General features: G+C 37.1%; 1 long non-coding RNA gene across 1 annotated transcript in view; it reads left to right on the top strand.

Moving 5' to 3' along the window:
* The window catches only part of LOC108396846 (uncharacterized), a 35,549-nt gene that overhangs the window by 9,857 nt on the left and 12,796 nt on the right, over nt 1–12,896 (top strand). Inside the window, exon 2 of the long non-coding RNA XR_005056981.2 lies at nt 8,429–8,538. This is a non-coding gene — a long non-coding RNA (uncharacterized lncRNA). The remainder of the gene's footprint in view (nt 1–8,428; nt 8,539–12,896) is intronic.

Here is a 12,896-nt window from a genome sequence, read left to right as displayed (position 1 = left end):
AGATTCTGGAGCAATGGGTTTCTTTTACTTGGTCATACATGTTGCCTTTATTTACCTGCATAGGCAGGCTGTCGTTTACAAATAAAGAACACCTGTCCACAGCTTCAGACTGCATCTCTGCAATCCCTTTATGGTAGCTAGTCAAAGGACACAATTACGAATTTATAAAATTTTTCAATTAAAAAATTAACTCTAATTTTTATTTCTACTTTTTAAGTCAACTTTATTAAATTGTAGTTTATATCCAATAAGTGTTTTAAGTTCAATGAGTTTTGACAAACATATACACTCATGTGTCACTATCCCAATCAAAATAGAGATCATGGAATCATTTATTTGCTTCCCATCGGTATAGATCAGTTTTGCCTGTTCTAGAATTTCATAAAAATGGAATTATACAATATGTACTCTCATATAAGGTTTCTTTCACTCAAAATGTTTTTGAGATTCACCCATGTTGTTGCTTATATTGGTAAATCTTTTCTTTTTTACTTCTGAATAGATTCCGTTGTATAGATGGATCACAATTTGTTTATCCATTCACCAGCTGATGGACATTAGGGTTATTTACACCTTTGAGCAATTATAAACAAAGCTGTAAAAAATATGCATGTATAGGTTCTTTTGTGGACATATATTTTCATTTTTTTTGACTAAAGTCCTAGAAATATGATTGCTGGATCATAATGTAAATGTATGTTTACTTTTATATGACCCAACCAAATTATTTTTCAAAGTGTCTGTAACATTTTGCTTTCTCGCCCAAAATGTGTGAAAGTTCCAGTTGCTCAACCTCATTAGCACTTGGAATCTCTTATTACTAATGATGGTAAACATATTTTCATGTTCTCACTGGTCACTTGTATAACTTCTTTTGTGAAATGTGCATTCAAATCTTTTGCCCATTAAAAAAATTGAGCGTAGGTATCCTTTACATATTCTGTAGGTAAGTCCTTTGTTGGATATATGTATTGTGAATATTTTCTCCCAGTCTATGGCTTGCTTTTTCAAATCTTCTTAACAGTGTATTGAAGAGTAGTATTTAAAATTTTTGCTGAAATGCAATTTATCTATTTTTCCTTTTATGGCTAGTGTTGTAAAAAGGGATCTTTGCCTACCATAAGACCATAAGATTTTTTTCTTATATTTTACTCTTTCACATTCAAATATATGATTTACTTAGAGTTTATTTTTGTGTATGGTGTCATGTCAATGGTTTTTTGTTATCTCTCTCCTTCCATTTTGGATATCCAGTTGTTCTATCCAGTTGTTTATTGAAAAGATTATCTTTTTCTATTGAATTTTCTTAGCACCTTTCTTGACAAATCATTTGATCAAATATGTGTAGGCCTATTTCTGGAAATTCTTTTCTGTTCCTTTGAACTATGTGCCCTTATGCCAATACCACATTGCCTTGATTAATATAGCTTTGTTGTATGTCTTGAAATCAGGTAATTTTAGTCTTCCAACTTTGTCCTTTTTTTCCAAAATTGTTTTGCTTAGTCTAGGTCATTTGCACTTTCATATAGATTTTGGATCAGTTTGTCAAATTCTACCAAAGAAAAAAAAATGCTTCTGGGATTTTGATTTGTACTTCACTGAGTTTATAGATCAATTTGAAAAGAACTGACATCTTATCAATATTGAGTCTTCTAATTCATGAATACAGTATATTTTTCCAGTTATTTAGGTTTTCTTTAATTTAAGTGAGCAATGTGTTGTACTTTTCAGAGTACCACAGATCTTGAACATATTACATTAAGTTTATCTGGAAGTGTTTCAAGATTTTTAATGTTATTGTAAATGGTACTGGTTTTTAAATGTATTTCCACTGACTCATTGCTGGTATTTAGAAATCAATTGGCTTGTTTATAGTGACTTCATATCCTGTGGCCTTGCTAAATTCAGTTCTATAGGTTTTTTTCTAGATTTCTGAGGATTCTCTAATTTTATTACTCTATAAACAAAAATGTTTTATTTCTTCCTTTCTAATATTTAGGACTTTTATTTCTTTTTCTTGCCTTATTGCACTGGTTAGGACTTCCAATGAACATTGAGTAGAAAAGATGAAAGCAAACACTGTCACCTTGTTCCCAATCTCAGGTAACAGTCTTCTATCATTCAGTCTTTCAGCATTATGTATGATGTTCATGGTAGGTTTTTCATAGATGCTCTTTGGCAAGTCCAAGAAGTTTCCCTCTAGTTTTAACCTGCAAGTATTTTTATTTTCAGTTGCTTATATTGCACCATGCTAAACGATGTTGGGACTCTAGGCCTTGGTTCTGTTTTCTCTAGTAGTGTGATGTAGAGAACATGGTTTTAAAGTCAAATAGATTTGAACTCTGCCACTTTCTGACTGTGTGACCTTATTCAAATGCTCTATCTTCCACTTCAATTTCCTTACTTGTAAAATAAGGATAATGAATTGATTTGTGAAGTTTATTGTGAATATTTGATTCACTTGCATGTATCTGCCACATAGTGGATATTCAAAATATATTACTACCTTTTCTCCATCCTTACCTCCTCTTAGTAATACGCTTTTGACTTTATAATGACATTTATAATGTCTGCCCAAATTTCACAGTAGGGTTTTTTAAAATGGGTATTGGTCATAGGAAGGTCAGGATCTCATCAGTGGGTAAGAATTCCTTATGTTGCAGTAACATGTTACATCCAATCAGGTGCTTTCCTTAGCTGACTGTGGGTGGATTCCATAATTATTCCCAGGCTAAGACTTCCTGGGATTAACATGTTGTCCCAACCACTACAAAACAAATGCACTGTTCCAAATAATACCTAATTATATCACGTTCACTGCTTTTAATAGTATATCCAGAAAGAATGATTCACAAGTCTTGGCTCTAATTTAGATGTACAGAGAAACTTTATTGTTAGTCCATATACATGTGTTCTTAGGCCTGGAATTCTTTAACTCTGAGCACAGCAGGAGTCAAGGACACTAGAGCAAAAAGTGTAAAAATGATGCTAAACTCCCAGAGCAGTGATTCCAAATGCCAATCCTAGAGCAAGTGCCTGATGAAGTGTTTCATGCAGACCTCTGTAGAACAAGACATAAGAGGATGGTTTGTATGTTCTTCATAAAGCTAAATGTACTGTCTGTTATTCTGAGATTCTATTTCTCCTACCTTTTGGTGTGGAAAGGTCCCTATGTTGTTTCATTGTGGTGGTTATTGATTATCCTTATTTGGTAAAATGAATTAGCCAGCTTATCTTACTCTACTACATACCATCAATTTAAAAAGTTATTTTTAAAATTACTGGCCTGAGAAATAGCAGAGAATATCTTTCTGGAGAAGTTCGGTATGCCTAGATTTGTACCATGGTAACAGATTGCCTATTGTCATTATTATTTAGGGCAACTATGTTCCTCCTTGAAGTCACTTTAAAGTCCTAGCCTCTATTCTCCAACCAGGAGGTGTCAGCAGGGGGACTGGACACAGCCTGGGATATTCTAGTGGATTGTAATCCTGTAAAAAGTATAACTGTCAATTTTGTGGCTCTAAACAGGGGGATGTATTGGACAAATGAAAAAAAAATAGAGATGAATAAACATCAAGAGAAAGGGCCCACATGAACATGTTGAATATTTGGGGGAACCCAGGGTTTGTGTGAAGGCTGGTTTATGGCATAGAAACAGAATCATGAGTGAGAAGAAGCTCCACTTAGAAGAAGCTGAGACTTAACCTCATAAGCCTCCATTTCCATAGCCGCTAAGTGGAAATAATCACCCTGCCTTGTCTTTCTGGAGTGTTTGCTTGTGGATTGAATGATAATGGATAGGAGAGTGCTTTGCAAACTACAGCATCCCAGTCAAATTTAAGGAATGACTCTCTTACTTTGGTGAGAATGAGAAGGCAATATTTCTAGACACACGACATAGCTCCAGGCAATCTCTTTACTGAGAAGAGATGATGGAAATGTACATGGCCTGTAGGCTAAATACTGTCAGAACATGTTTTCACCAAATACATCTGGACAATTGTATTTTTAATGCCATATTCCCAAATGTGGTAACTAGGCAGAGAGGTGAGATATCAGCTCTGGTGAGATGTTGAATGCAAAGTATGGTCCGAGGTCCACAAAGGACAGCCAGGGTCTGTGCCAGTGCTCAAGCCTCTATATTCTGGGTAAACTTCTCAGGCCATATTTGGGCTGCAATGATATGCTGGTGTAAATTCAGAAGAAGGTTCTTCTGAAGACCTATCCTAGATTGAGCAGAACTTTAAACAACAATAAATTATTTTAAGCGCCCTAAAGTCTGTGCTGTCAGAATATATTCAGATCACAGTTTAATAACAGTTACCATTTATTAAATGCAACCTATGCAGGCGGGGGACTACTTTAAATATTTTAATATATATTATCTCATCTAATTCCCCCTTGAGTAAGGTACTATCATTACCTGCATTTTTAAGATGAGGAAACTCATAGATAGAGAACTCAGTACTTTACCCAAGGTCATAATTTTAGTAAGTGATGGAGACTGGATTTGGACAAGGCAGTCTCACCCAGGTTTAATCTATACTGCTCCTCTACTTTTACTGAACACATGCTAGATTCTAGGCACCGGACCAGTAAGCTACAGGGATTAATAAAACCAAATCTATGTCCTTGAAAAACATTCAATCTAGTAGGGAAAAGGGAGGCACAGATAATTATAACACAATGTACATTACTATAGTCATGCCTATCTTTCTCATCCTGATTTATCTTCCTCTAAAGCATCCCTTATCACCAGCTAACAAGCTACATATTTACTTGTTTATTTATTATCTGTCTCCCTCTACCAAAACTATAATCTCCACAAGGGCAGGAGTTTTGGTTTGTTCACTGCTATATCCCAGTATCTAAAAGAATGCCTGACATGTAAATATATTTAGAAGCTGCCTTTAAGGCACAGGAGTAGAAATTAAATAAAAATGAACAAGAAATGTCACAAAATATTCATGGTTCTTCCTCAGTGATCTGGGCTGACAAGATCTTTGTGAAATGGAGTGTGTTGAAAAGCTTCAGGGAGAAGAAAGGACATCAGCCAGAACGTTGGCAGCAAATTCCCCCTTAAATGTCATCGTTCTTTTATGCTTATGCACGTATACACGCAAGTCCATCCCCCACCTCCCTCATTCTCTCCAGCCATATCAAGCAGGTTGTCTTTTTCCACGAATTGAGGTACCTTTACACATTTTGTTTCCCTTTCTAGAAGCCCCTCCTGCTATGCCCCCTCCTACCCACAGCTCCCCTGTGCTTTACCACCTCAGTTTTATCCTTTGAAACTCCTACCAACTGTCCCTTCCTTATTTAGATGACCCACCTCTGTGCTCCCTTCGTACCGTCTAAAGTCATTCAGTACTAGAATCATGGCTTTATTTGTCTCTGGCCCTGTGCTAAAGGCTCCCTGAGAGCTGAATGTATGCCTTATTTAGGCTGTATTTCGAGAACCAAACACTGTACCGGGCATGAAAATAACACCCATGACCTGTTTTTAGATGGTTAACATAATAATCAATCTCTCGCTCTTTCTACACACACTAACACAGACACACACACACACACTTCATTGCAGGGATTATGTCCTCTAATTCCAGTATTCCTTTTACTAATCTTACGAAAGTGCTCCACATGAAAGTTGTTCAACACATTCTGAATAAAAACAACTATTAAAATATAGAGGATAATACCATGGAGGTACTTGTACCACTTGCAAAACAATAACAAACCCATACAAAGCTACAAAGTAAATTAGGGTGCTAATTGTGCAAGAATAAACAGGCAAATCGATGAAACAGAATAGAAAGCTGTAACAAATAAAAGTATGTGTGTTATTTTATGAAGGTGGCATTTTCCAATCAATTAGGAAATGATGGCTCATTTGGAAAATACTAGGAGAAATTAGTTAGAGATTTTGGTGAAAAGAAAACTTAAATCCCTGTATCATACCATTTGCTAAAATAAATAAATATGAATTTAATAATAACTCATATTATTGTTTACTATGAGCCAGACTTGACACCAAGCATGTCACAAGCTAATTTGAGCATGATGACAATTCTATGAGATTGGTACTATTCATTTTATTTCTGTTTTTGAATGAGTAAACTGAGGCTCAGAGTTTAAGTTGATCAAATTCTCACAGTCAGCGGCAAACGCTGGCAATTCAAACCCCAGGCCTGCTAACATCACAGTCCTTCTGCTTAACCACCACACTATAGTACCTGTCACCAAAGAATTGTGAACACTTGAACCACAGAATTACCACTAAAAGATAATATTTGAGTGTCATGTTTCCTTAGCTCCTCTGGTCTGTGACAGCTTCTCAGATTTTTCTTATTCTTGATGACCTTGAAGCTTCTGAGGGACACTGGTAAGGTATTTTGTAGAATGTCCCTCAATTTGTGTTTGTCTGATATTTTTCTCAGGGTTAAACTGGGGCTATGGGTTTTTGGCAGAAAGGCCATAGCAGTAAAGTGCCATTCACATGACATCATATCAAGGGCACATGCTAGCAAGATGACACATCTCTGTTGATGTTGACCTTGGTCATCTGGCTGAGGTAGTGTTTACCATATTTTTCCATTGTAACATTACTTTCCAGCTCCCTGCTTCCATACCATACTCTGAGAGCAATCACCAAGCACAGCACATACTCAGGGTGGAAGGGGATGGCTTATGTTCTTTTGACATAGCTTCCTGCCTTCCTTAGCAAGGCACCTCTCCCCAGAACACCACGCACTTTTGGAAACTTCACTCTAAGACAGATCATGTGCATTGGCTACTGGACTTTTTTAAGAGGGTGCTAGTTGGAAGTCTTTACAAATCCTGTAGATGGCCTTGGTGAACTCCTTAGATTGATAGTGGGGGAGAGAGGCTACCAAGGATCAGATCTCCAGGGCTTGCTGTTGACCCATTCCATTCTAGATCCAGTTCTCCCCAGCTAAGCCCATATCTTCTACATTGTGTTTCACCCCCTCAATACCTGTATAGTAGGGCTCAGTAAATGTTTATTGCCTGATGGATTTTTTAACTTGAAGGAATGCATTTGCCCAATTATAAGATTCTCCAAGGCTTTATTTATGCTGGCACAAGTCAGCACCCTTTAAAAAGAATGACACTGATATATATTCACTTAAATAAATTAATGTGCCCATCTCAACTGTTCCTTTTGGCTATATGGACAAACTCACATTTCAAAGCATGTGACCCTAAAACTGAAAAAAAAAAAACAAAAAACAGCCAACCCAACTATGCTTTATGCTGATACATTTATTGTGAGCATTAGATGAGAAGATGTAAAGCATTTTACACAGTACCTGGCACATAGTTTGTACTCAATAAATATTAACTTTTTGTTGTTGTTATTGAGGTCTTTTTTTTTGTATTTTTCTTGGTATTTGTTAAGTTATGTCATTGTGCCAGCAATTGCATAGATGGAAAGGTAAAGAGTGAGTAAGGAGACAGGGTGAAAGACATTTATTAAATTATAAATACAAGAACCTACTTCTTAAAAAAATAGAAAAAGTGCTGGAAATGCAGCAATACATAAAGCATAAGAACGTGCATCTGAAAGCAGTGTTATAAACCAGGTATATAGGAAAGACCAGTTGGACCTGAGCTTGCATTTTTATTTGTTTATTTACTTAAAAATATTTCATGATAATCTACTAAATGCCAAACATTGTTGTTAGGTGTTGGGAGTACAGCAGTTGATAATAAAGATTTGGTTCTTGCCCTTGTGGAGTAACAGCAGTTAATAAGTAAATACAAATTGTGATTAAATACTACCCATATCTAATAGGCAACTCAAAGTCAACTTTTCCAAACTGAATTCTTTATTTCTCTTGGCATCTTGTCCAGTGTTCTCCATCTCTGTAAATGGCACCACTCTTCACCAATTACTTAGGTCAAAAACCTTAAAGTGACCCTTGACTAAACTTTCTTATATTCCAGCCATTCCCATCTTTTGGCTTTACCTTCAAAATGTATCCTGAATCCAACCCCTTCTCACCATTGCCAAGACTACTACATTGCCCAAGACACCATTATCTTTCACCAGGATTATCCAATACATCCTCCTGCTTCTACTCTTTCTTCTGTAACTTCTATTCTCCACACAGAAGTAAGAATAGTGATCTTTGTTATGACTTAAAATGGTCATGACAAAGATAAAATAGCATCCTTCTTGCAGTCAGAATAATACCCAGAAATAAGTGTACTAAAAAGGTGAAAGAGTTATACCCCAAAACCTATAGAACACTGCTGAAAAAACTTAAGGAAGACTTAAATAAATGGAAAGACATTCCATGTTCATGGATTAGAGACTTACTATTGTTAGGATGGCAGTACGACCCAAAGTTATCTACACATTCAACGAAATTCCCCGTCATAATTCTAATGATTTTTTTTTCAGAAGTGGAAAAGCCAATCCTCAAGTTCAAATGGAATTGAAAATGGCTCTGAATAGCTGACAATATTGAAAAAGAAGAAAAAGATTGGAAAACTTACATTTCCCAATTTAAGGTACAGTAATCAGTGTGGTGCTGACATAAGGGTAGAATATAGACCAATAAAAAATAATCGAGAGGCCAAAAATAAATCTATGCATTTATGTCCAGTACATTTTTTTGAAGGCTGCCAAGTCCATCCAAAGGGGAAAGAATAATCTCTTCAACAAATGGTGCTGGGAAAACGAGATAACGACATTGCAAAGAAAATGAAGTTGGATCCCTTTCTCACATCACGAACAAAAATTAATTCAAAATGAATATATGACCTAGATTCATAAAATGAAGTCATAAAACTCTTAGAAGAAAACAAGGGTAAATCTTTATGATCTAGGATTTGGCAATGGATTCTTAGATGTAATGCTGTAAGCATTAGCAACAAAAAAAATAGATAAAACTTCAACAAAATTAATAAATTCTGTGCATCCAAGGGCATTATTAGGAAAGTAAAAAGACAACCTATAGGATAGGTGAAAATATTCACAAATTACTTCTGATAAGGGTCTGGCGTCCACAATATATAGAGAACTTTTGTAATTCAACAATAGAAAGGGAATCCAAATTAAAAATGGGCAAAAGATTTGAATAGACAGTTTTTCAAAGAAGACATACAAATTGCTAACAAGCACATGAAAAGATGCTCAAAATTATTATTGACTAGGGAAATGCAAATCAAAACCACAATGAGTTACCACTTTATACCTACTAAGATGGCTATAATAAAAAAAGACAGATAATAACAAATGTTGACATGGGTGTGGAGAAATCAGAATCTTTTGCATTGCTGGTGGGAATATAAAATGGTACAGCCACTGTAGAACAGTTTGGTAGCTCTTCAAAAATTTACATGTAGAATTATTATATGACTCAGCAATTTCACTCCTTGGTATATACCCAAATAAACTGAAAACTAGTACTCAAATAAATACATATATCTGCATGTTCATATCAGCACTATTTTCAGTGGCCAAAAGGTGGAAACGAACCAAATGTCCCTCAGTGGGTGAATGGATAAACAAATTGTGGTATATACATGCAATGTAATATTATTTTCAGTCATAAAAATGGATGAAATACTGATATATGCTGTGATGTGAATGAAACTTGAAAACATTATTCTAAATAAAAGAAGCCAGACATGCAAAAAATTTATATTGCATAATTTCATTTAAATGAATATTCAGAATAGGTAAATACATAGAGACTGAATGAAAATTGGGTTGCCAGGGTCTGGGGGAAGGGAAAATAGGGAGCAGCCACTTAATGGGGTCATGGTTTCCTTTTGGGGTGATAAAAATATTTTGGAAGTAGAGATAGTGGTTGCACATTGTGAATGTACTATGTGCCATTTAATTGTTCACTTAAAATGGTTCATTTTATGTTATGTGAACTTCACTTTAAAAAAAAGAATAGTCCTTTTATAAAAGAAGTCATTTTGTCACGTTCAGTGGTTTTAGATGAGGTTGAAGAGTTAGTTTGTAACATATCAGGCAGGGTCTTAGGATTAAGCTTCGTGGGACACAAAATAATGATCAATCAAAAGCCATTTACCATGAAAGACTACTGTCTCAGAGACCAGAAATATAGACCAGCACTTTCTCTCCATGAAAGAGAGGAGATCAGAAAACTGCTTGAAGGAACAAGAATTAGCCCTGGGGATAATAGATTGATGGATGCCTACTGACATCAGCCTTGGGTGGCCTGATTCATCCTTTAGTAATAGAGATGGTTTTGCTGATGGTCTGTGATGCTCCAGGTCTGATTGTTGAGGCTCCCTTTGGGATGGACACTACCAATCCTCGATTCAGCAGTTTTCTTTTGTCTGTGTTCTCTTGACTGACCAACTTGTCCTTTCCCTCTGCACTCCCCACCTTTTGACAGATTCTTTAGGCTTGTTAATATCTTCAATTATGCAGAGGATCCACCCCTGTCTCCTTCAGGTGATTGTGCATGTCTAATCCCATGCGTTATCTTATTTAAGGTCCAAGCTCGCTCTCTCTCCGTGTGTGTGTGTGTGTGTGTGTGTGTGTGTGAGAGAGAGAGAGAGAGAGAGAGAGAGAGAGAGAGAGAGGAGAACGGGCATCTCATTTACAAACTCCAAATAGCCACAATACACCCAATGTAACCCAAGTGGCTGGTATGTCTCAGTTCAATGATTCTCAATTAGGACTAGAAGTGAGGGTATTGTGGGAGTGGAAAGAGCAATTAATCAGAATTCCCTAGGGAGCTTTTCCGAACTTTAGATGATTGACTTTCTACGTCAACTGCCAACACTGATGGACCAGAGGGTGGAGTGAGTGGAGACGACAAGCATGAGTATTTTGGATAAGATCCATAGGAAATTCTGAAAATCTTTCTCTTTTCCCCATTCTTGTAAGAAATCATATACATCAAGGGAGCCACTGATGGTGGCTGGAAACTTGAGACACATACAGACACTTGTATCAAGGAACTATGCCTTTAATCAGTGAATCTGGAGCCCAGTTGCTTTTGAAGGGAGAGAAGATCCCCCAAGACTTTCTTCTTGGATACTTCTCCATCAGCTAGGTCTTTGTCACTATTTTTGTTTCAGAACCACCCACTTGGTTGAGACTTTCTCAGGGAAGGCATTTACCCACCAGAGTTCTCACCCACCAGAGAGTGAGAAAGAAGGGAACCAGTGGAAGTGGGAGTTGCAAAGCAAAGAGAATGTGTGTCCCCTGAAGACTGATTCCCCCAATACACACACACACACACACACACACACACACAACTACTTTGCAACAGGAAAGACTGATGTAAGGGTTTCAGAAAGTGAAAGAAAGCTAATGAGTTCACAATCATTTCTGTGGTGGTAGAGGGTAAAGATGCAGGTTGAACCTCCATTATGGATGGTCAAATACCTCATTTCACTTGAAATCTGAGTTGGTGAAATAAGTAGTGAAATGTCAGTTTCAGATGGTTCCAGTTGCAGAGGGTGGTGCCTGTCAGTGGAGGTGATCCTTTTCCATGTGCGATTTGGAATATACACAAGAAGAAAAGGAACCAGTGTAACAGTTGGAATTCTAAGAGCTTTGAGTCAGCCACTTGATGTTTTTGGTTCTGGACAACAGTAAGATATATGAAATTTTAGCAGTGAAATTTTAAGCCTATCTGCATGTCAGTAGGTTGTTTAAGCACAATCTACTGGAACATGTTTAGTGATATTATGAACTGGCTCTGTTCCAGCCCTTCTCCCTTAATTTCTCTCCCTAAAACTAAAGGCCACACTAAGAGCTGCACCCTGACAGGTGGCCAAATCAACACAGCATGGGATGACTAAGTGCTTTAGAATTGTAGCTTCCAAATGGAACTGTTTCCTTTGGCAGACATGGCCAGGTATGACAGCCTGCTCTCAAGCAGACCAAAAATCAGCAAGAGATTATTTTCTACTGAATTTGGTTTTTAAATTGGCCAGATGTGGCCTACAGAAAGTTTTGTTTGGCCTACATTATATTTAAATTTTCTAATTTGGACCAACATTTAGAAATTCTGATTTTGGGCCTTTTTCTTTTTAAATGAGAAACTCTGATAATACTTAGCCTGCATTTCTGCATAGCAAGTATTGACTGGAACTGAGAAGCAGCATCTCCCTTTAGACAGTATGCCATAGTCCCTACTACTCATGCAGTGCAGGGATGTGCTATTATACCCACTGGAGCTCAGACCTCTGTCAGTGTGCAGACAGTAGCCAGCGTGTCCCAGAACACTCAAAACCAAAAGGAGGAAGCATCAGCCCCCATCTGGAAAAGCCCAAAGAGAACCCCTGAGTGCAAATCTCAAGTTTTAATGGGGCAACCCATGGGAATTCCCTTGAGACAAATTAGAAGTCCTCCTGGAAGATACACCAGATGGTAGAGAATGTAACGGCTGCTCTGTGATAGTGCAGACGAGGTTAGCATTAATCCCTGAGAAAATGGTTAGCTCTTACCTCCCATAAATTCATTTCCACATTCGCTGGATATGCAGTGGTTCTCAACTGAAGTGAATGTGTTGGAGTTGAGAAAGTGTCCCTGATATTGACACATGCCTTCTGATTGAGAACCACTGTCATAATCAGTCTCTGAGTTCTGTGTGATTATTTCCATAGTTCCTCCTTCAGAACTGTACCTTGGCCCTGTACCCTGAGGACTGTTTTATAACTAAAGGCAAGAGGGGAGGCCTGAAGCTTATAAAGGTTGCCAAGTGGTTTCCAAATCTGTCTGCATCAGAATCCCCTATAAATCTTAAAAAATTCAGATTCCTGGGCTCTATTCCATACCTGCTGAATTAGGATCTTTGAGAGTGGGGTCCACATTTTTTGCATTCTTAATATGCCTAACAGCTGATTCTGATATAGTCATCATAACACCAGTT

The sequence above is a fragment of the Manis javanica genome, chromosome 4 (genome assembly GCF_040802235.1).
Source record: "Manis javanica isolate MJ-LG chromosome 4, MJ_LKY, whole genome shotgun sequence".
NCBI lineage: Eukaryota > Metazoa > Chordata > Mammalia > Pholidota > Manidae > Manis > Manis javanica.
Note: the sequence above shows the minus strand (reverse complement) of the source record. Positions and strands in the feature narration are given on the sequence as shown.